General features: G+C 40.2%; 1 protein-coding gene across 3 annotated transcripts in view; it reads left to right on the forward strand.

Annotated features, from left to right (window-relative positions):
• ALKAL2 (ALK and LTK ligand 2) overlaps positions 1 to 22,936 on the forward strand; it is a 135,616-nt gene extending 112,680 nt beyond the window's left edge. For 2 of the 3 annotated variants that reach the window (XM_082251300.1, XM_082251301.1), the window contains one exon: positions 22,560 to 22,936. The gene's annotated coding sequence lies outside the window, so the exon portion shown is untranslated. Of the gene's footprint in view, positions 1 to 7,984; positions 8,077 to 22,559 lie in introns of all 3 variants that reach the window. The other variant, XR_014225043.1, reaches the window with a different exon arrangement.
• The last annotated feature ends 1,073 nt before the right edge of the window (positions 22,937 to 24,009 follow it).

Genomic DNA, 24,009 nt, shown 5'->3' on the forward strand with positions numbered 1-24,009 from the left:
CTAGATTTATTGCAAGCAGGATAGACTGAAGACTTTCCATCTTGAAGGGTTCAAAATGTATTCTTCTGTTGAGAACCCTCAGATCTAATACTGGTTGAAGGTCCCCAGTTTTATTTTTTACCAGGAACAAGGAGGAATAGAACCCCTTCCCTCATTGAGAGAATAGAATCTCGGTTATTGCCCGATTCTGAAGTAGCTGCAAGACGTATTTGGTTAGAATTTTTTTCTTCCCCAGGTCTGCAGGAAATCTGGTCACTTGAAAATGGTTGCTTGGGAAGTTCCCCTTGAACCGCCACAGATGACCCATCAAAATGGTGGAAACTACCCAGGAATCTGCTACGTGGTCCTCCCATACCTGTGCATAAAGCCTGAGCCTGGCTCCAACTGACACAGGCTAGAAGGACGCACCCTCAAAAGGACTTCTGCTGGTCCCCTGCCGAGGACGCCTTCGGTTTCTGGACCCCTAAAAAGGAAGATTGACCTCTTTTCCAGTTTCTTTTAATCTCCCTTCCTGATCTGTAGGATCTTGCTTCCCTGTACTTACCTGGAAGGTTTCGTCTGTAAGACTGACCCCCCTCGTGGTCATCATCTCCTAATTGATGGAATCAGGCCTGACTTGCCGCTGGTCACCTTGGAGATGGCTGTATCAAGCTTGGAGCCAAATAGGTTAACACCATCATAAGGTATTATGCACCAATTGGTCTTTGATGCAGCATACGCCGCCCAGGGCTTCAACCATAGAGCCCTTCTATCAAGGACTGAAGATAGCATTGCCCTCGCAGATGGTCTAATCACGTCCACAGATGCTTCTGCTACAAAATCCCCGGCAAATCTAAGCTCCTGAAGAGATGATATTATCTTCTCTTCATCCGTTCCTTCCACTAGGGATATTTCAATGTTTGATGTCCAGCTGGATACTTCCTTCCCTACGTCAGCCATTGTAAGGGCCAGTCTGCAGGCACCACCTGCTGCTGTGTATGTACATTTCAGGTCAAGATCTATTTTACGATCTAATACATCTCCGTAACTGCATCCTATATCAGTAGTATTACATGTCTGGCTAAATGCATCAAGGATACGTCAACGACTGAAGCAGAAGTTAATGGATTCACCTTGGGCTCCCTCAAAGGGTACAATTTAGCCAGTGTACTTTTGAGTTTTATCTTCTTGTCCTTCTTTTGCCATTTATCCTGTACAAGCTCATCCAGCTTGTCAATTAAGGGTAAAACCTCAGGCTCCATCTTAAGGTTTGGGAAATATCTTCTGAGCTTGCGAGGTGTTTCTTCCGCCTCCCAACACATCGCCTCCTTAGCTGATTTGGCAAATGGTTCAACCAGGAAGAAGTCGAATCTTGTAACACCCTCTGCATCCTCACTCTCCAATGAGCTATCTAAATCCTTGTGGGATGCGGGGGGGGGGGGGGCCTAAGCAGCAGTTCTCTGAGCTGCTTTTCCTAAATCAGGAGTTGACACCTCCACGATTGATTCTCTGACGGATTCCCTGATCAGATCCATCACCTCTCAGACATCTGCTTCCTTTTCCCTTGTTCCCTCTTCCAGGCATGAGTGACAGGCAAGTTTTTGTGGAAGTGCTGGTGCCCCACATTCCCAGCAATATTATCTCCCGGGCGGGAGTGGTGACCACAGGGTGAAGAACGGTGATGAGACGACAATGACCTTGCTTGACGAGGGCGGCGGTGGCGGGAGGAGGACCTAGACTGACTTCTTCTTAAGTACCTATGTCTGGATGCATGGCTTGATCATTCCATGTGTTTTGATATGGATGATCTTGATGACCTGGGAGGGCTGCCTGTTAGTGACATGGCTCTCTTTTTTCCTCCATATCTTCATTGCTTACCACCCCCCTTACCTTCCAGGCTGAGGATGGTCTGCTTGGGCAGCGGTCTCTAAATTTGAAAAAATATATTATATTCAAATGATGAAAAGAGGATAGCATACCTGAAATAGTAGAAGGCTGGTAAAAGGAGATGGTCAGTGCAAAGAAAATGGATCCAACAGGATAAGGATATGGCGAATTATCATATCAGGTGTATCATAATAGACTGAAAACACATGCTAAGGTATAGGGGCATTGTATTACCCCTAGGTAGAAAAAGAGGGGGGATTTTATTTGAATATAATATATTTTTTCAAATTTACTTGGGGTTATCCATAAACTTAACGCCAGTATTACCATCAATTTCAGACTTTATAGTAGTTTACTACTTACAGCTTTATCATATGTGTCCCCACGTCTCCCCCATTTGTGGCCTGCCTTATCCATTTGTTGCCTAGCTTAATGTACTGGCAGCCCAATATGGTTTGTGGTACCTTTTTTGTTACCGTCATAAGATATCAGATGTTTCAATATTTATGCTGTATTTTGTTTCATTACATTGATTGAACTTTTTTATTACCCATAGTGGTGAGAAATACTCCTGAAGAAGCGACTTCGGGAAACATGCTGAGCTAACATCTGATCCACCACCACTTAGTACCATGGTCGTGCCGATATCCCCTGAGGGGCTTCTAGTATTTATCATTATCCCCTTAGGGGAATTGGTCATATGACCAGGGTTATTATAGTTACCTAGTTAGTGAGGTTGAAAAAAGACACCAGTCCAGCCAGTTCAACCTATGATGTGTGTGTGTGTGTTTGCTGTTAACCGTACATTGTATACCTCTCTATCAAAGCTCATATTTTAATATGTATCAATAAATTCTGGTATTTTTTTCTATATATGTGCCTATAAAGTCCATGTTTTTCCACATACCCTTCCAAACAATTCTCATGAGGACATGACACAATTTTTAACTTGTGCATTAAGTTTGCCACCCCGGATAATGCACATTTAAAACTATTGTCCTAATATCTGATTATGTAGATATATTACTAATAATATTACTGTAGTTAGGAAGGGGTGGGGGGGGGGGAGTGAAAACCATATTGCTATCATTATAGCTGAAGGTAGCAGTGAAGTAAGAAGGCAAACATATTTTGAAAAATAAGACAAACATATATAAAATAAGCATAATTACTTACACCTATATGGGACCTCCCACCACCCTCGCCATCTTTTATATCCCACTATATAAAGAAAAATTGGTGTAGTCACCTATAAGAAAGGAAAAAATGATAACGATAAGTTACTAAATGATGCATTCATAGTATAGTAGATATTTCTAGTTCTTCATTGAGTCCCCCAGGCGAGAGGGTGTCCAGGGAATATATATCCAAAATGTTTTGCGTTCACAGAGCTTACAAAATCTCTCAGCATCCATCTCTGGTGCTCTCCAAACCTTTTTCAAAGAGGCCATATAGTGCGTCCTACATAAAATAGGTTACAAGGACAATTGAGGCAATACACAACGTGGTTAGAGGAACAGTTATAAAAATCTTCCAACTTGTAGGTTTTCCCTTTAGTAGTAAAATGTTTTTTACCATGTTGGACAAAGGAACATGTTTTGCAGAGAGATTTTTTACATTGAAACATGCCTTGAAAACGTATAAGACAAAGTTTAGGACAGGGAGTCTTAACACTAGGTTTCAGTTTACTTGGTGCAATTTATTTAATTTTTTTTCTACTTGTTCAAATATTTTATTTTATCCAAAGAAGTGCATTGCAACACAATATCATCAAAACAAAGGTACAGGCTGTAAACAGTTTACAGATGTATCAGTAAATAAGCTAGTAACCATAATAAAATCTTCTAATAAACATAGACAGAGGGTTTTAGTGTCATAGGTAAACCACATGCTGAGAAGGTTGATAACCAAACAATTCTGTGTGGTAAGAAAAGTGAATGTAAACATATTGTGGGTGGTGTATCGGAAATTGTTCCTTAGAGAGAGTAACGTGGCCAACATCCGATCTGAGGCTCGGTTATGTACTATAGGAGTGGTCCACATGGTAATAAGGAGACCATTTCATCACATGAGTTATTAAGGGGGAGGCTGGTGGGGACAAGACCTGGAGTGGTAGAGGAAAACTCCAAAGGATGGAATCATTCTCAAGGAGGGAAAGGAATGTGTGTCAAGAGTGGGTGTGGTACAGCCAGGGGTGAAGAGGAGAGAGGAGAGAGGAGGGTAGGGGGAGGTAAAAAGAAAAAAAAAAGTGATTTTATCTTTTTAAGACTAGCGCTTTTCTTTTCCTTTACATGGGATTTTTTTAGGAAGGAGGGGCTTAAGATGAGGGTCTTGAAGTAGTATAGGCCAATGTTTTTTTCAGAATAAGTTCCATTTGCCTGTGATCTTGATGGAACCTTGTGATGAATCGTGCTGATTGATCAAAGACCTCTTTTTTGCTGTTAGGGGGATTATCATTTAATCAGAATGTTTAAGCCTGGTCTATTAAAGAATCAGGGTACGCTTTGTCTTTTAGTTTTTTTTAGGAAAATACTTTGTTCTTGGTAATCAGATGTTCTTGTACAGTTCCGTCTGAGTCGACCAAACTGTCCCTTGGATATATTTTTAGTCCATTTCCCATAATAACAACTTTTATAGTGTATTGGATAGTGTATTGGGAAGTTACCAGCTATTGGTTTATAGTAGTTTTTAGCATGGATTTAATCAGCAATATGACACAGTTCTAAATTGAGAAATGCTAGTTGGTGTAGATCACTAACATAGGTGAATGACAACCCATATGGGTTGTCATTACAAGGTTTGACAAAATCAAGAACAATATTATTGTAACTTTTCCATATGATCAGGATATCATCTATATATCTGCCATAGAATATTAGATACCTTAGATAAGGATTGTTATGCTATATATAATTTGTTTCCCATAATCTCATAGCTAAATTCACATATGAGGGTGCGTCCATTGCTGTCTCTTTTATCTGAAAATAAAACTGATCATCAAAGCTAAAATAGTCAGGCAAAATTTAGTACATTCTAGAATGAAATCAGCTTGTCCATGGCTCATATATGGGTCATTAGATAAAAAGTGATTAAGTGCTGCAATACAAAAGTCATGAGGTATGGACGTATAAAATTAACTTACGTCCAAAGATACCCAAATGTAATTTTCTTCCCATTGTTATGGGAGTAACAATTCTAATAGATGAGCTCCATCTCTGATATAGGATTGGAGCCCTTGTGCTAATGGTTGTAGGAATCAATCAATATATTTGGATAGGCCAGAAGTGATACTATCCATTGCTGCAATTATTGGCCTTCTAGGGGGGGTTGTCTAATTTTTGTGAATTTTTGGAATGTTATAAAAGTAAGGTGTCCGATAGAAATTCAAGATTTTCTCGTTAATAGTATGTCGGGTAATGATATTTAAATCTATTTTGTACTCTGGAAGAGGATCTTTGGCTAATTTTATATAAGTGGATGAGTCAGAAAGTAATCTTTTTGCTTCACTGATATAATGAGCATGATCTTGAATGACAATACCTCCGCCTTTATTAGCATTTTTTGTAATTATCATTATTGTTATGCATAAGGGATCTTAGTGCTGCATGTTCCTAAGATGTAAGATAACCAAGATTAGATTCATTGGTGGATGGTAGCTGGCATAGTTTTTAAAGATTAGAGTATAGTAATTTCTGTTAAAAAATGTAGAAAAGAAGGGACCCTTGGCTTGGAATGGATAAAAGACTGATCTAGGTATTAAGCTGGAGTGTAAAACGGGGGGGGGGGGGGGAGGTGTGCAAATGTTGGGTGAATAATTTGAGATGAATTTGAGATTCATCATGGTCAAGCTGCTCCAAAGGATACATGATGTCAGCCTCAAAATCAAATTCCTTAGGATCTGCTTCCTGACAAGATGTGTTGTCTTGTGTGGTATTGGGGACTTCCCTCTTCATACTTTTTATGTGAAAAAGCCTTTTTAATGTAAGATTTCTGATGTATTTATTTGTTTAGATCCTTAACCAACAGGCCTTCTACTCAATACAGAAATTTAGGTTGAGGAGAGGACATGGGTGGATAAATTAAAGATTTTTACAGTTTCTGGATCTTTGGATTGTTGAAGCTTGTATTTGCTTCCTCTTCCCCCCTCTGCAGCCTCTCCGATGTGTTTTCTTTTTAGTGATACAGCTGGAGAGGGGTTTATCAATAAAAAAGACTTTGATGACAATGTTTGTTGTTCAGGGTTGGGTGGAGACTGGCAAAGAAGAGATGTCTCACTATGTGTTTCAGGTATGCAGGTGACAGGGGCCTTTAGAGACACAGTCTGGGTGCTTCTAGTAATGTAGCCAAAGGGATCTTAGAATTATGTTCTTTGCTGTTGGTGTCTGTTCTACTATGCTCTGGTATAGGTATATTGAAAGTACTGGTAGACGTGTTTGGTACTTTGGGAGTAATAGACAGAGACGTTATTGGGCTTTGTGCAGCATTAGTGATATCTAAGCTATTATATTGAAACGGTGAAACATGTGGAGTCCCTAAAACTGTATTTTTCTGAATGGCCTGAACAGTCATGAAGGCTGTGTATTATGAAGTATGGGTATTTTTGTGCCCATGGTCGACCTGTTGTAAAACATATTTAGATTTGAACCAATTTCTTTGGTGATTGTTTTTTTTTTTTTGAGAATTATTTTTACTGTATCGAGGTGGAAAAGGTTTTTTAACAGAAAGGGGTGGAGGAAGGAGAGGGGGAATGGGAATGAGAATGGGGAGGAGGAGGAGGAGATGTAAATATGTCTATCCAGATGAACACCCTGTTATGGGTGCAGTCGTTAAGATCTCCTCTAAATGTTCCTAATTTATTTTTTATAAATTCGTCCTCTTGTCTTTTTGCGTTCCTCTTTAATATATCCAACCAAGACAAGGGGACACTAGAAGCTATGTCTTTATTTTTTGGGATAATATTTGTACTTGATGGATCAGTTGCTCATGCCTGGCTGATCTATGTTTGGCAAGTATACTGATCCATGTAGATGTACAAAATTTTGCAATGTTTCTCCATTCTTTGGAATTTTCTGAGTCCAAGAAGGAGCAAGTTTTCACTATTCTCAAACCCATGGGAGAAATTCTAGATTCTAGGTATTTATTCAGAAAAAAAATTGCGGAATTTATAAGACGTTCCAGTTTCCTAAAATTACCGCACAACCTAAAACGTATGCTTTTATGCATGCTTTTTTTTTATAGGAGTGAGTAATTATGCTATTGAACCAGTTTACACATACTGTACATATTCTGCTATTTTATATATGTTTGTCCTATTTTTCAAAAAATATTTGCCTTCTTACTCCACTTCTACTTTCAGCCATAATGATAGCAATATGTTTTTTTTTCTCTACAAATGTTAGAGGTAGCCTAGAGCCTCTTCCATATTAGCTGACCTTCCCTACCTGCAAGCCTTTAGCTCTAAGCAGTACTCCCTCACCCTCTCATCTCCTCCACTGGACTAAGTTACACAGAAGACACAGGTGAAACTCATTAAAGCAGAGATAACATATAAACTGAAGCACAGATAGGTTTAGCTGGAATCCAAACCAGGACTTTACTTTGCCAAGGCAAATTTACCAATAGAACCACCATATTATATAACATGATTATTAAAAATATAGTCATCTTTTTTGCCAGTAATCCTATAAACTGTTTGGCAAGACAGTATAGCAAAGTATCTACAATTTTAGAACTTTGGAAAAAATGACCTTTAATAGTGTAATGTGAAAGCATAGGTTAATATGTTGACCACAGGTCAAGAATGCTTACTTAGCCTACCCCCACTAACATTCCACATTCTCCAGGCTTCACTATTGATTGGGTTGATGTTCTGGCTCGCAGAGAAAGTTTATTTTTGGATTAGATGTTGGCTTATATCAGCTTTTCCAGCTTTACACATTGACATGCCCTGGAATTTCTCAGTGACTTTAGCAGGTTAAAAATTCCCTGTCACCGTGTAGAAGGAAAATTTAAATCTAACTTACAGTAAATCTACTATTGATCATTGGCATAAGGTTTGAATGTGCTAAATAGACCTGAAATGTATATACACTATATAAAATGGCCTTTCTTTATACAGAATGTATTCTATATTCTATCTCAGACCAGTTTATTTACAGAGTGGGCTGGTAATAAGTTGAATGCATTTTATCTTGAGTTCTTCTTCTGACAGTGAGTGTCAGTATAATGTCAGAATTTTTTGAGGAATATATAGGAGTCCTGAAAGCATAAGGTATTTTTTTTTTTTTTAACTGGCTTCTTGCAATGCATGTATTGCATCATTTGAAATGGACTTGGAAGTAAACAGACTGCTTGTGGCTTTGTCTTGTCCTAGAGCAGCATTTCTTATCAACAGTTCCATGCAAACCTAGGGTTCCTCCAGAGGTGGCTAAGGGTTCATAGGTGATACCAATGACCTTCTTAGCAATTCTTTCCACTTACCATCAATGTAAAAGGCATTTATTCCACTGACCACCACTGTAAGAAGCATTCTTTCCACTGACCGCTAATGTAAAAAAAAAAAAAAACATTCTTTCCACTGATCACTAATGTAAAAAAAAAACATTCTTTCCACTGATCACTAATGTAAAAAAAAAACATTCTTTCCACTGCCCACCAATGTAAGGCACATTCTACCCACTATAAGTAACCAGGTGTAACCGATCTAGCCTAAACAGGTTAATCTGTGACACTAGCAGATTAACCTGTTTAGGCTAGATCGGTTACACCTGGTTACTTATATTTGTTTTTTATAGCAGCAGCTTCAGCCTTTAAGGTTTTTGTGCTATATGATTTTCTGTTATACAGCGCTGGGTGAGTGAGATTGGATTACCTTGCATTAGTGATTTTTTCTTGCTCCCATCTATACATTCTACCCACTGACCACCAATTTGGAAAGCATTCTTTCTACTGATCACCAATGTCAAAAACATTCTTCCCACTGACCACCGATGTAAGGAGCATTCTTCCCCTTGACCACCAATGTAAAGAGCATTCTTCCTACTAACTACCAATGTAAGAGGTATTCTTCCCATCGGCCACCAACGTAAAGAGAATTCTTTACACTGACCACCAATGTAAAAAAGAGGAATTTTTACTTATCTGTAAATTCCATATTCCATAAAGTACAGGACACAGGCAATGTATTTTTAGACCCTGGGTTATAGGCTTGTACCTTCAGGTGATTGGGCATTGGAAAGCTTTTAAGGATACGTCCACTAGGAGCCTCCCATATAACCCAACCCCACTCTGTATATCCTTAGTTTTTAAGCAAAGCAAATAGTAAGCAAAGGAATGGAAAGAAGAGTGGCCTGCGTCCAGTACTGTACTCCAAGATATGGAATTTACATGTCATAAATTCCTTTTTTTTTGTACAGTACAGGACACAGGCAAAGTATTCATAGACCCAGGGACATCCCCAAGCATTGAATAGGAAGGATGGGTAACAACTAGGCAAAAAGTACTGTGCCAACAGGCCCAACTACAACAAGGGTCAAAAAGACCCAACTTCAGAGTGCTACAGCCAGAACCTTGTGGTCAAATGCTGCAGATTGAACATCCACCTTAAACAGCTGAGATACAGAAGCTTGGTGCCAAAATGCTCAGGAAACTCCCACTGATTTTGTTGAATGGGCACGTAAACCTGCAAGAGGAGAGTTGTCCCCCCCAAAAAAAAGAAAAAAAATCATGTAAGACAAAGGCATAATGAGCTAATATGCATCGCATACTAGCTCATTATGATACTTACCTTAGAACGAAACCCCCTGCAGTGCTGCCTGCTCAGCGACAGGACAGCCGACGTGTTTGGACGTCCTGCTTCCTGGTTTGCATCCTCCGGCCACCTGATTGGCCGGTGGCGCGATGACATCATAAGCCTTATTAAAGGCTTACCTATAGGTACAAGTTCTAAGAGAGGGTTTACAACCTCTTTAAGGAGCGTAAGGTCTAGCAATTTGATTTCTTATCCGTCTCATTATGAAGGACTTGGAAGCAGTTTGACTTGTTGCGAGATCCTGAGAACAGAACAAATAGTGAATCCATCTGTCTGATTGAAGCTGTAGCTTTGAGGTAGACATCAATGGCTCTGATTATGGCAGGCAAAAAAGAGGGATTTCTTTTAGATGCTTTTGTAGCAGAGCATAAGGATTGTAGGACTGTGTTCTCATTGAGGTGGAAGACTGATAACACCTTGGGAAGAAAGGATGGTCTTGGGCAAAGACCTTGTCTTTGTGCAGTATTAGTCAGAACATTTTCCCATTGGACTTCAAATGAGGCATAACACGTTTATAAAAAAAATATCAATTTATTAAACAATGAATAAACAATAAGTAAAAATCTAGTACATACAAGTGCAGTATGAGGAACGACTACTTACAAGAGGCAGCTACCAACTCAGAGACATGCCTGACAAGCCAGTAAGGCTACTTAAAGAAGAGAACATCTAAAGAAGTATCCCTGATGGGGTGGTTTCTGCAGGATAGAGAAAACCAAGTTGAGATCCTAAGGATGTCCAGGGTGTGGCAATGGGAGCTTAATGCAAGATACTTCTTGAATAAAAGTCCAGGAGTCCTGTCCTTTTAGAGTGTTTAGAGTCATATCCTGGTCAAGACCTGATTGTAGGAAGGCCAGAATGTGAGGCACAGAGTAATTTCTGGGATTATAGTGTCTGTGTTCATGCTAGGTAAAAAAAGGATTTCCAGATACAATAGTAGCTCTTCCTGAAAGTGGCTTTTCTTGCTTTAAGCGAAGAAGTAAAAACAGACTCCTGTATCTTTTACCTGGGCTTCAACTGCCATGCAGCTAAAGCCAGAGACTGAGAAACAGGATGGAATTGAGGGTCCCGAGACAGCAGTTCCTGGCCTGTTGGCAAGAGGCCATGGGTCATCTGCTAAAAGTCTGAGTATGTTTGTGTACTAGGTTCTTCTGGGCCAGTTTGATGCAATGAGAATTACCATTTCCTCTCTTGCTGTAACTTTGTGAGTAGATCAAGCAAAATTGACACCAAAGGGAAGGCATAGATCAGCTGTACCACAGATCCCTGGACAGTGAATTTCCTTCCATGAGGTTATAAGGTTTTCTTCCTTCAAGTCTGTAAGGCTCCTGGTACCCCCTTAGTGCTTCATGTAAGACAACTGTGGCATTCCCTGACTGCACCTACATAGAAAGGGGGGGGGGTCCAGTGTTGCAGAACCATCCAAATTGCTCTAAACTCGAGGATATTGAGACAGAGCTGGCTTCCATGGGTGATCATGTTCCCTGGACCGTGAGGAACTGGAACACTCTCCAGCCTAAAAGACCGGCATATGCTGCTATTACTTTCTGGCAATAAGGAAGAAAAGACTTCCCTACTGATAAAGCAGGGCTGGAGATCCACAAAGCTTCGACATAGTTCCTTGCTTGACTGGGCTGAACAGGAGCGTGAGAGAAGGAGCATGCTTGTTCCAGGTCAACAAGATGTTGTGTTGGAGATGTCTTGAATGAAATTGGGGCAATGATACAGTCTTGAAGGAGGCTACCGTGAGGCCTAAAACATTCATGGGTAGTCTCTTTGACGGATGTCTCTTTGACCTCAGTTCCTGAGCATGAGCTCTTAGATAAGTATTTTCTGGAAGGAAAACCTTTGCTTGGGATGTGTCCAGGACCAGACCCAAGTATTTCAGGTGAATATAAGGCCAGAGAGCATATTCTTATAATACCCCACCTGAAAGTCTGGACCATCTGAAGGACATTTGCCAACAACTGGAAGGGAGATGGGTACTTCAGGAGAAGGTTGTCTGTGATTGTCTTTGGATGTCATGTATTTCCTTTGTCTCATAGAGCCAAATACCAAGCTTGAGGATTCCATATGAAATTCCGGAATTTAAAGGAATTTGCTGAGATATTTTAAGTCCAGAATAGGATGAATACTCTTGTTGGGCTTTGATACTGTGAACAGGTTAAAATAAAATCCTTTAAACCTGTTTTTTTTGGGGTACTGGTACAACAAATCCCTGAGAAAAGAGATGGTTCAGGGCATTTAGCAAACTTGACTGACAGGCTTCGGTTGATTTAAAAGAAGAAAGCAGTGAGGAAGGATATGAAGTTTTGAAGTCTATTTTGTACCCCCTTGAAGCCACCAATTGAACCCACATGTCGGGATGTCTATGATTCAATAAAAGACAAACTGTAGCAGACATCCTCCCACTCTTAGGAGTGAGGGTGCATCTTCAAAAGGATAAGGGCGTTGGGGAAGAATTGGTGGGCTTTAATATAAAAGTAATGGCTAAATTTGGGCTTGGAAGTTGGAGCCTGGATAGAGCACTTAGGTACTGTTTTGCTGAAGAAGGGGGTTTTTGTATCTTCTGTGGAAGTAAAGCCTTCTCTCGTGCGGTATCTTAAAAAAATTAGTCAAGCACCTCCCCAAACAGACGTCTTCCTTAAAGGCATACATGTAAGGCGTCTTTTACAGGCAGCTTCAGCTGTCCAGGCTATTAGCCACAAGATTTTGCACTTGTGAATGGAGATTAGTGCTATTCTGGAAATGTGTCTATTGACATGCTCTAGGGCACCCTCACAAAAAAGCAGAGCAGAATGTAATAGCTGTAGTTGCTTTGTTAAGGTGTGATCCTGGAAAACAGGTTCATGTTGATTGTTCATTGCTCTAGTCCAGTTACATAAATAGTCAAAATAGTAATCTTTAACCAATCAGAGAATGTACCTATAAAACTCATACATTGTTAACTGTTAGTTTGGCTTTCTGCACAGGGCCATGGTGGAGGGTATGTTTAAAATCATATTTATATTTTGCAGCCCTGCTATGAAGAGCACCAAGATATCCTTTGCTGGTTGTTTGTGGTGCTGCTGCCTGTTTATTTAACAGAGGGTTCTTCAATTTTGTCATTAAGAATGTCCCATAGTACTAATGAACTGTATATGCAGTGTCGCCTTTTCACCCTGAGCAGAGAATGCATCTTAGTTACAACGGTTGTAGGTGAAGTGCCATTATGGATGTTGATACTCCATGAAACTTTAATTCTTGTGTTGCTTTGGCCTTCTTTAGAACACGTTTTCATACCAATTTGTTGACTCCTTTTTTCATTTATATTTTCCAATCTTCCTCAAATCAAGCATTTCAGACTCAAATGAAACTGAAGTAAAAACTCAAAGGAATAATTACATGTGCATTATGTCTGATGATGGCCACACATACACACAGCATTTCTAGGAAAAGAATGTAGAACTTTGGTTATTAATATTATAAAAATTGCCTCATACATCATTTTATGACGAAAGAGCCACAAAAAGATTACCGAGGTGTTCAGCTACAAAATAGATTAAGGAAGTATAGGCATTTATCAACTGGAGAACAGCTTGGGCCTCGATAAATGTAAAGCCAGCCCAACTCCTGCTTTCAAGTCCAATGCACATCCCCTCTCTAAAACCCTCCCTTTTCCCACACTTTCCAGCATACATATCTAAATTACAGGAGAATTCCACATGATCATAACAAGTGGACCCCTCTTTCTCTTCTCCAATGTCAACAGTAGGCTGTCCTTACAGCTGCATAGGATGGGACTCGCGTTCTGACATGTTAGTACTATTCATTGCAGCATTCCAATGTGAGCACATGGGGTGTGTCCATGACAGTCTAAACTCACAAGGAGGAGTTAGATAATGCTGGGCGTCAGTTAACAAAGTGGACAGTCTGTGAGGCAGAGCACCAGCAAAAAGGTGAGTATGCTCACTTGGTCTTGGCAAAAAAGGCTTTCATTGGTGTTCTACTTACATCCACTCTTACTACATGTCCCAACCAGCTAAACACTGGCATAAGCAAATATTGTTTAAATACAAAAGGCATGTATTCTTACATCGTATTGATGTGCTTTGTGTATTTCTTCCAAATCTGCGCAATAATCCAGTGTGAAACTTTGCCTGCCTCTGTGTGGGAGCTTCCTAAAATTAAAGAAGAAATGCAGTCTGCTCACATAATTTGTAAAAAAAAACATCTTTGCCATTCTGCTTCCCTCCAACCACTTTGCATATTATTTTATATGTACTGTGATACTGTACTTGCCACATACAGTGGGTACGGAAAGTATTCAGACCCCCTTAAATTTTTCACTCTTTGTTATATTGCAGCCATTTGCTAAAATCATTTAAGTTCATTCTTCTTCCTCGTGAATGTACACATAGCACCCCATACTGACAGAAAAACACAGAATTGTTGACATTGTTGCAGATTTATTAAAAAAAAAAAAACTGAAATATCACATGGTCCTAAGTATTCAGACCCTTTGCTGTGACACTCATATATTTAACTCAGGTGCTTTCCATTTCTTCTGATCATCCTTGAGATGGTTCTACACCTTCATTTGAGTCCAGCTGTGTTTGATTATACTGATTGGACTTGATTAGGAAAGCCACACACCTGTCTATATAAGACCTTCCAGATCACAATGTATGTCAGAGCAAATGAGAATCATGAGGTCAAAGGAACTGCCTGAAGAGCTCAGAGACAGAATTGTGGCAAGGCATAGATCTGGCCAAGGTTACAAAAAGATTTCTGCTGCACTTAAGGTTCCTAAGAACACAGTGGCCTCCATAATCCTCAAATGGAAGACGTTTGGGACGACCAGAACCCTTCCTAGAGCTGGCCGTCCGGCCAAACTGAGCTATCGGGGGAGAAGAGCCTTGGTGAGAGAGGTAAAGAAGAACCCAAAGATCACTGTGGCTGAGCTCCAGAGATGCAGTCAAGAGATGGGAGAAAGTTGTAGAAAGTCAACCATCACTGCAGCCCTCCACCAGTCGGGGCTTTATGGCAGAGTGGCCCGATGGAAGCCTCTCCTCAGTGTAAGACACATGAAAGCCCGCATGGAGTTTGCTAAAAAACACCTGAAGGACTCCAAGATGGTGAGAAATAAGATTCTCTGTTCTGATGAGACCAAAATAGAACTTTTTGGCCTTAATTCTAAGCGGTATGTGTGGAGAAAACCAGGCACTGCTCATCACCTGTCCAATACAGTCCCAACAGTGAAGCATGGTGGTGGCAGCATCATGCTGTGGGGGTGTTTTGCAGCTGCAGGGACAGGACGACTGGTTGCAATCGAGGTAAAGATGAATGCGGCCAAGTACAGGGATATCCTGGACAAAAACCTTCTCCAGAGTGCTCTGGACCTCAGACTGGGCCGAAGGTTTACCTTCCAACAAGACAATGACCCTAAGCACACAGCTAAAATAACGAAGGAGTGGCTTCACAACAACTCCGTGACTGTTCTTGAATGGCCCAGCCAGAGCCCTGACTTAAACCCAATTGAGCATCTCTGGAGAGACCTAAAAATGGCTGTCCACCAATGTTTACCATCCAACCTGAGAGAACTGGAGAGGATCTGCAAGGAGGAATGGCAGAGGATCCCCAAATCCAGGTGTGAAAGACTTGTTGCATCTTTCCCAAAAAGACTCCTGGCTGTATTAGATCAAACGGGGGCTTCTACTAAATAATGAGCAAAGGGTCTGAATACTTAGGACCATGTGATATTTCAGTTTTTCTTTTTTAATAAATCTGCAACAATGTCAACAATTCTGTGTTTTTCTGTCAGTATGGGGTGCTATGTGTACATTCATGAGGAAGAAGAATGAACTTAAATGATTTTAGCAAACGGCTGCAATAAAACAAAGAGTGAAAAATGTAAGGGGGTCTGAATACTTTCCGTACCCACTGTATGCTGCAGAAATCTCCCTACACTGTTTGGATGTAGCCATTTTAACTGTGGGCAGCTGTAGGTGCTGACTGTTCACTTCCTGGATTTACACAGACACACAGTGGCACACAGACACATGCACACACATATATATACTGTATATACAGACACACACATACACATATATACAAATACACACATATATATATATAAAAAAGATACACAATCACACCACTGCTTGCCTGCATATTTCTTCTCTCTTGATGATTACTCATGGATCTCTACAGTCTCCTGTTATCTCTGCCTTCATCCCTTGCTGGCAAACTCTCACAAGAATGAGAGAGAGAAAGCTGTGCATAATGTCATTAGCCTAGCCTAATGATCAGACAAGAAAGAGGAAGTGGGCTGTCTAAGGTATTTATTGGCAGAAAAAAAATGTTTTAACAACAAGGGCAGAGGATTTAATAGATGGAAAGATGAAAAAAATGACTGAAGAGCAACTTTAACTGCTGCTCTCTCCTTGTGCAGAATAATTGGTCTAGTATCTGCTCCCTCCTGTAGTTTTCTGCATGCAGACTGTTGGACCTGCTGGGTCCTACCCACAGCTGTGCTATGAGCAACATTGTGATGATGTCACTGCTACTTTTACAGAGTGCAATCTTGGTTTGAAAAAGCATTTGGTGCACACAGTGTGCATTTATATTCTTTGTGGCTATTGAGGAATATACAATATATCTTCTTTCATTTCTTAAGCTTGATTTTGGTGGGACCATAGATTTTTCTTACATTTTTCTCAAATACCCAGCTGGCTTTTTTTTTATTAGGCTCCATGTTTCCCTTACTACTGGATTTATTGCCATTCTATATATATAGTAATCTTTATGGACACAAGATGCGGACTGTAATGTATTAAAGAGTGGAAAATAACCACAATTTGCTGCAGATTTTCTAGCTTGTATTTCAAATGTTACTAGCATTCCAAAATATTGGAAAGACTTGGCTCTATGGGAACTGGGCCTCAAGGTAAAAAAAAATTCACCATCTTGTTTCTCGTATTCTTTCATATAATCAGTCTTCATATTGTTAAGTTCTAGGCCTTCTTTTAAAAGATGCTTTGCCATTTCTCCAGGCTCTGCACTAAACTTTGCCAGTATGACTTTATTTTCTGCTTACATCAGTATGGGAAAAATCCTAGTGAAAATTGTCCCAACATTTAAAACCTACTACCTTAAAGCAAAAATGTTAGAGTCCTATTTAATGAATGCTATTTCTGGAACCCAAGGGAAATGGTTATGTAGGCATCAACTTTCACCCTTTAGAGCCAAATGAGAGTATCCATTCTCTGATATGTACAGTGCCTTGAACAGGTATTCATACCCCTTGAAATTTTCCACATTTTGTCATGTTACAACCAAAAACGTAAATGTAATATATTGGGATTTTATGTGATAGACCAACACAAAGTGGCACTTAAATTTGAAGTGGAAGGAAAATTATAATTTGTTTTCAAAATGTTTTCAAATAAATATCTGAAAAGTGTGGCTGCATTTGTATTCAGCCTCTTTTCTTTGATACCCCTAACTAAATTCTAGTGGAACCAATTGCCTTCAGAAGTCACCTAATTAGTAAATAGAGTCCACCTATGTGTAATTTAATCTCAGTATAAATACAGCTGTTCTGTGAAGCCCTCAGAGGTTTTGTTAGAGGACCTTTAAAGCAGTGTTAGGTTATAAAAAAAATCCCAAGCTTCGAAAATCTCATGGAACACTGTTCAATCAATCATCTGAAAATGGAAAGAGTATGGCACAACTGCAAACCTACCAAGACATGGCCATCCACCTAAACTGGCAGGTCGGGCAAGGAGAGCATTAATCAGAGAAGCAGCCAAGAGGCCCATGGTAACTCTGGAGGAGCTGCAGAGATCCACAGCTCAGGTGGGAGAATCTGTCCACAGGACAACTATTAGTTATGTATTCCACAAATCTGCCCTTTATGGAAGAGTGGCAAGAAGAAAACCATTGTTAAAAGAAAACCATAGGAAGTTCCGTTTGCAGTTTGTGAAAAGTCATGTGGAGGACACAGCAAAGATGTGGAAGAAGGTGCTTTGGTCAAATGAGACCAAAATTGAACTTTTTTGGCTTAAAAGCAAAACAATATGTGTGGCGGTAAACTAACACTGCACATCACCCTGAACACATCATCCCCTCGTGAAACATAGTGGTGGCAGCATCATGTTGTGGGGATGCTTTTCTTCAACAGAGACAGGGAAGCTGGTCAGAGTTGATGAGAAGATGGAGGGAGCCAAATACAGAGCCATCTTAGAAGAAAACCTGTTAGAGTCTGCAAAAGATGGAGAGTGGTTTAAAGGTTCACCTTCCAGCAAGGCAACGATAAATTAGGTGCTGGACCCATTCTTACAGGGGCTCAAGCATTGGAAAAACTCCCCATCCTCACTCTGTTAGGAAAATATGTATTACTAGCTCCGTATCTCTGACCAGTGAAGGTTTGACTGTGGATCAACAGACAGTTCTTATTTTATGCACACTCAGGAAAAAAAGACCGAAAAACATACAGCCAGAGCTACATTGGAATGGTTTAGATAAAAGCATATTCAGTTTGCCTTTGTAAATTTGACTTGTTGGGTACATGACAGCTTATCTGTCAGCTGACATCAGTACTGCACAGTGAAGCTGGAATGCACATAGAAGCAGCACCTGGCATAATTTACACAGCTTATCTAGTAACACCACCTCACTTGTTGTACCTGAAGATGAAGAGAAAGGCCATGCTGGGTTATTTATTATATAAAGCATATATATTATATTTATTATATAAATCATATATAATTATATGCTTTAATACAAAAGGCATTGATCCACAATGACCCAGAGCCCAGCCTTCAAAATTTAACTAACTGGTCTCCTGTCTCCACTCGCCATAGGTTTCTAACATGGCTTGCCCCCTTATTGGTTTAAGACTTCTTATCCTTGATTCTTGTGTTCTTTCTCTCTCCTTTTTGCTTGTAAATATAAACATTTTCTCAATATTCATTTCAAGTTTTGTTTTCACAAATGCTTTTAAATCATTAAGTGTATTTCTTCAAGACATGATCATGCCTGGCATTTGGCCTTTGAATTTTATCAGCGCTGTATGAGGTGTTCCTTGTAGAATTTAACAAAGAATGTACAAATCAGCTAATTACAGTAAATGGTGACTACTCTGGGTACAGAACATTAGTTTAATTTGCATTCAGTTAAACAGGTCCCAATGTGCTGGAAAGCAGGCACCATATTATACAGTACAACTTGTAATCTTAGTGTCATTTTGCGTAACTAATGTAGAGATACCCCCATAGGAGTTGATGATTAGGATAGGTCCTCTGGTTTTTACATCAACCTTTTCCAAGAATCCTCCACCCCTCTAACAAAAATACATTATTGCAGGAAATCACCGAAAGTAATACTTAGTACCCAGTAGTAGCGCAATATGGTTGGTAACTAGGCAAGCATAAATTGGTTTTAATACAAGTTAGCATACAACGTTATTAACAGTAAGGACTAGGCATAAGATGACATTTGGCATCTAGATCAGCATAAAGAGTAAAAAGGCATTAGTAAAGTTTAATCTACCGAGTGCTGCAACTATACTGATGGCCATGCTAGTCCTAGACTGACTGGGTATGCACTTTCAAAATGAAAAGGACGATGGTAGAGGAGGGGAGGCAGGCAAACAAAGGGGACTTGCAGATTAATTCATAGGGGAGGGGCAGTCAATTGAGATGTTCTTCTGCCGGCTATCATTGGGGCTCTTTAGGAGTGTTGGTACACTTACCAACAGTCCCAGTTAACCTGCATGCAGTATACTGTAGGTACAGTATAGGTATTTCTGCACAGGTGCAAGGTAGATATGGTTCAGGTGCGGTAAAGGTTCAGTATAATGTCGTATAAGGTTGGTTTAGGTGCAGTCTAGGTTTGGAATAAGTGCAGTAAAGAATGAAGTATGGGTGCAGTATCGATTAGGTATACTTTATGTCCTGCTCTCTGTGGCTCAGTCCCTGCTAGCAGTAACAGCAATGGGTGAAGAGCCCTCTCACCAGTTCTGGGGATGCTGCAGTGAGCTCTCATTGTAGAAAGGGGGGGGGCTCAGTCCCTCCACAGAATGCCTCCAGGGAATCAGCAGTGGGAAGCAAAAGGTGAGAAGATGCCATGGTTTCCCTGCGGCAACGGTGCAGATGCCATCCCTGTTCTGTGCTGCGCTGCCCCGGCTGTCAATGCCCCCTGGTTTGTCTCTGGTCACTCACCCTGTGGATGTTCTCAGTGCACCAGAACTGATGTACACACCTCATCTCCCACACTGCAAAGAGGAAGGGGTTTCCAGTGTAGATTGAGATGGAAGGAAGTGGTGGAACAGCTTTTACCAATGTATTATGGGAACTGTATTGTAAAGGTCCATTAGTTCCATTCTGTGATTGATGTTTTAGGTGACAATTCCCATGATCCTCAGCATTCTGCATAGAAGGTCATAGACTTTTCTGGCTATTGTGCAACACAACATTCAGCATACCAGCAGAAAGTGAAAGTAAACTGATTGTAAAAAGGGAAACATCTCCTTCCCCATCTCCAGAACTCGGCTACATACAGTGGGTACGGAAAGTATTCAGACCCCCTTAAATTTTTCACTCTTTGTTATATTGCAGCCATTTGCTAAAATCATTTAGGTTCATTCTTCTTCCTCATGAATGTACACATAGCACCCCATACTGACAGAAAAGCACCCCATACTGACAGAAAAACACAGAATTGTTGACAATGTTGCAGATTTATTAAAAAAGCAAAACTGAAATATCACATGCTCCTAAGTATTCAGACCCTTTGCTCAGTATTTAGTAGAAGCCCCCTTTTGATCTAATACAGCCAGGAGTCTTTTTGGGAAAGATGCAACAAGTCTTTCACACCTGGATTTGGGGATCCTCTGCCATTCCTCCTTGCAGATCCTCTCCAGTTCTGTCAGGTTGGATGGTAAACGTTGGTGGACAGACATTTCTAGGTCTCTCCAGAGATGCTCAATTGGGTTTAAGTCAGGGCTCTGGCTGGGCCATTCAAGAACAGTCACGGAGTTGTTGTGAAGCCACTCCTTCATTATTTTAGCTGTGTGCTTAGGGTCATTGTCTTGTTGGAAGGTAAACCTTCGGCCCAGTCTGAGGTCCAGAGCACTCTGGAGAAGGTTTTTGTCCAGGATATCCCTGTACTTGGCCGCATTCATCTTTCCCTCGATTGCAACCAGTCGTCCTGTCCCTGCAGCTGCAAAACACCCCCACAGCATGATGCTGCCACCACCATGCTTCACTGTTGGGACTGTATTGGACAGGTGATGAGCAGTGCCTGGTTTTCTCCACACATACCACTTAGAATTAAGGCCAAAAAGTTCTATTTTGGTCTCATCAGACCAGAGAATCTTATTTCTCACCATCTTGGAGTCCTTCAGGTGTTTTTTAGTAAACTCCATGGAGGCTTTCATGTGTCTTACACTGAGGAGAGGCTTCCGTCGGGCCACTCTGCCATAAAGCCCCGACTGGTGGAGGGCTGCAGTGATGGTTGACTTTCTACAACTTTCTCCCATCTCCTGACTGCATCTCTGGAGCTCAGCCACAGTGATCTTTGGGTTCTTCTTTACCTCTCTCACCAAGGCTCTTCTCCCCCGATAGCTCAGTTTGGCCGGACGACCAGCTCTAGGAAGGGTTCTGGTCGTCCCAAACGTCTTCCATTTGAGGATTATGGAGGCCACTGTGCTCTTAGGAACCTTAAGTGCAGCAGAAATCTTTTTGTAACCTTGGCCAGATCTGTGTCTTGCCACAATTCTGTCTCTGAGCTCTTCAGGCAGTTCCTTTTGACCTCATGATTCTCATTTGCTCTGACATGCATTGTGATCTGGAAGGTCTTATATAGACAGGTGTGTGGCTTTCCTAATCAAGTCCAATCAGTATAATCAAACACAGCTGGACTCAAATGAAGGTGTAGAACCATCTCAAGGATGATCAGAAGAAATGGAAAGCACCTGAGTTAAATATATGAGTGTCACAGCAAAGGGTCTGAATACATAGGACCATGTGATATTTCAGTTTTTCTTTTTTAATAAATCTGCAACAATGTCAACAATTCTGTGTTTTTCTGTCAGTATAGGGTGCTATGTGTAAATTCATGAGGAAGAAGAATGAACCTAAATGATTTTAGCAAATGGCTGCAATATAACAAAGAGTGAAAAATTTAAGGGGGTCTGAATACTTTCCGTACCCACTGTATACATTCATGCAAAACCAAACCAAATAGCAGTAAAAAATCAAATTAAGTTTACATTTGATCAACAATTTTCAAGTCACTGAATGCCTAGGGAGTTTTTGTACAAAAGTTCTTTTGAAAATCTACTAGTGTATGGCCAGCCTAAGGTGTGCAGTCAGTCATAAATGAAATGGCTAAAGATACATGCATAAGTATTTTGTACTGTACTGCATATCAATTACTACTCCCACATCCATTTGGTATAAGGCTTAATTATTTGGTTGTTTAACAGATTATTGGGTATTTTAACTGCTCAACTTCAACAAGTTTAGATAAATCCTTAAGCACACACAAGAATCTTTAGACAGATTTAAAGGTATAGGTGAGCAACCTGCAGTACCTGCATTGGTGGATTGCCATACTCTAATGGGTTTGGGTGTCCAGCAAGTTCACGTTTACATGTTTATTTGGTATCCCAAATTGACACATTTTTTTTCAAGCAAGCACCATCAGGACTTGGTTGATATTTTCATACCAGAGCTCACCTATCTTAGGAAATGAAAATTGGTATTTAGGCAGCTGAAAGTTCCTGCAAGATATAGTAAATGGCTGTTTGAGATATTGCAGATACTTAATGACTTGCTTTAAACAAACATCATATAGTGATAAAAACATTAACTACAATTTGTCTTTTTATTCACAGATAAGAGAGAAAACAGAACACCCTGAGAACTAAGAGTGCCTTGGAAACTAACAGGGAACACTTATATCATATTCCATTGTGAACAAATAAAATTTATTTTTGCATATTTTACAAAATGATGTACTTCCATGTCTCTTCAAACATGCAATTGTATGTCTATTTTTCAGCTGTTGTGTATAAATACTGTAACTGCCAAAAGTATTGATAGTTTCATGTTTGTGACACCTCAATGACTGTAAAGCACCCATGTTTTCGGCTGAGCCAATATGAATGAGGATTGTAGTCACACCAAGAAGTGTAATGAGGACAACTTGTCCTTTCTTACAATTTAAAATTATACTGCTAGGTAATGCAATAACCTGCTCACTCCTAAACAGTAGTTACATAACCTGTACTTGTACAGCAAGATTATATGTGGGATCGAAGAACTTATGCAGGCATGATTTTCAGTGGCTGGTAACAAGGTCACTTTGAAGAATCTCTGTGAAGAGATCATGTATCCAAAATTTCTATCAAAAGCCCGTACAAGCATGAAGGCCTGCTAACATCTAGCAGCATGGTCTTACAATTTCAGTGCATATGATGACACATATATACATAGTCTCAATTCACACCAGATGCATCTGATGCTATAGCACTGTGGTCCAGTTTCCAATTGAATTCAACTGAAAGAGAGGACTTCAAATACCATCTAAAATGTTTCAAAAACACAAATTAGCATGTGTTTAAATTATGTGAAACAGAACCTAAGTCGTTTTTGTAAAATGTCAGTGAGCAGAGGTAGGGCTACTCGTAATCAATGTTCTCTGTATGAAACCACCCCTTCTTAAAAGGAACCTGTCAAGATGGGAAAATGGGAACTGCCACTGCTGAATTGTTTGTGAAGGTTATATCTACCCTTGCTTTACTAATGCATCTGTTTTTTGACACAGCACAACTGTTTTCTTACTGGGTATACCAACACCTGATATGCACATGCTTGGCTTGGGTTAATGCTGCACAAAGGTATGAAGAATAGATAATAATGGCAGTTCTGAAGCTCGCAGCTTCAAAAACAAGTCAAGCCATTGCAAAGCCTATATTTCTATTCTAATATATTTGTTGGGTTTCTGTTAGATTTAATCAGCACCAGAAGCTGCAATTGCAATAATGCCAACATTGCCAGCTGCTGAAGATGCCAATGGAAAGCACTGAATTTCAATTGCAGAGTTTTCTAGGCAATGAAAAGCAGAATGAGGGACCAACTGTTGTTTACAAAGGGGACCCAAAAATAGTTGACTCGTATGTGCTACAGTATGGGGGAATCCCAAGCAGATTGTCAATTGGAGTGCGCCTGTCAGCAGCCTAATGCTGATGTCATACTGGTGATTCTGCTACTGACAACACACAAGCATTGTAAGAAATTACCTCGCTAACCTGGGAACAGTAATGGAGTAACATTTTGCTAGTC

The sequence above is a fragment of the Pelophylax lessonae genome (assembly GCF_965119305.1).
Source record: "Pelophylax lessonae genome assembly, chromosome: 3".
Classification (NCBI taxonomy): Eukaryota; Metazoa; Chordata; class Amphibia; order Anura; family Ranidae; genus Pelophylax; species Pelophylax lessonae.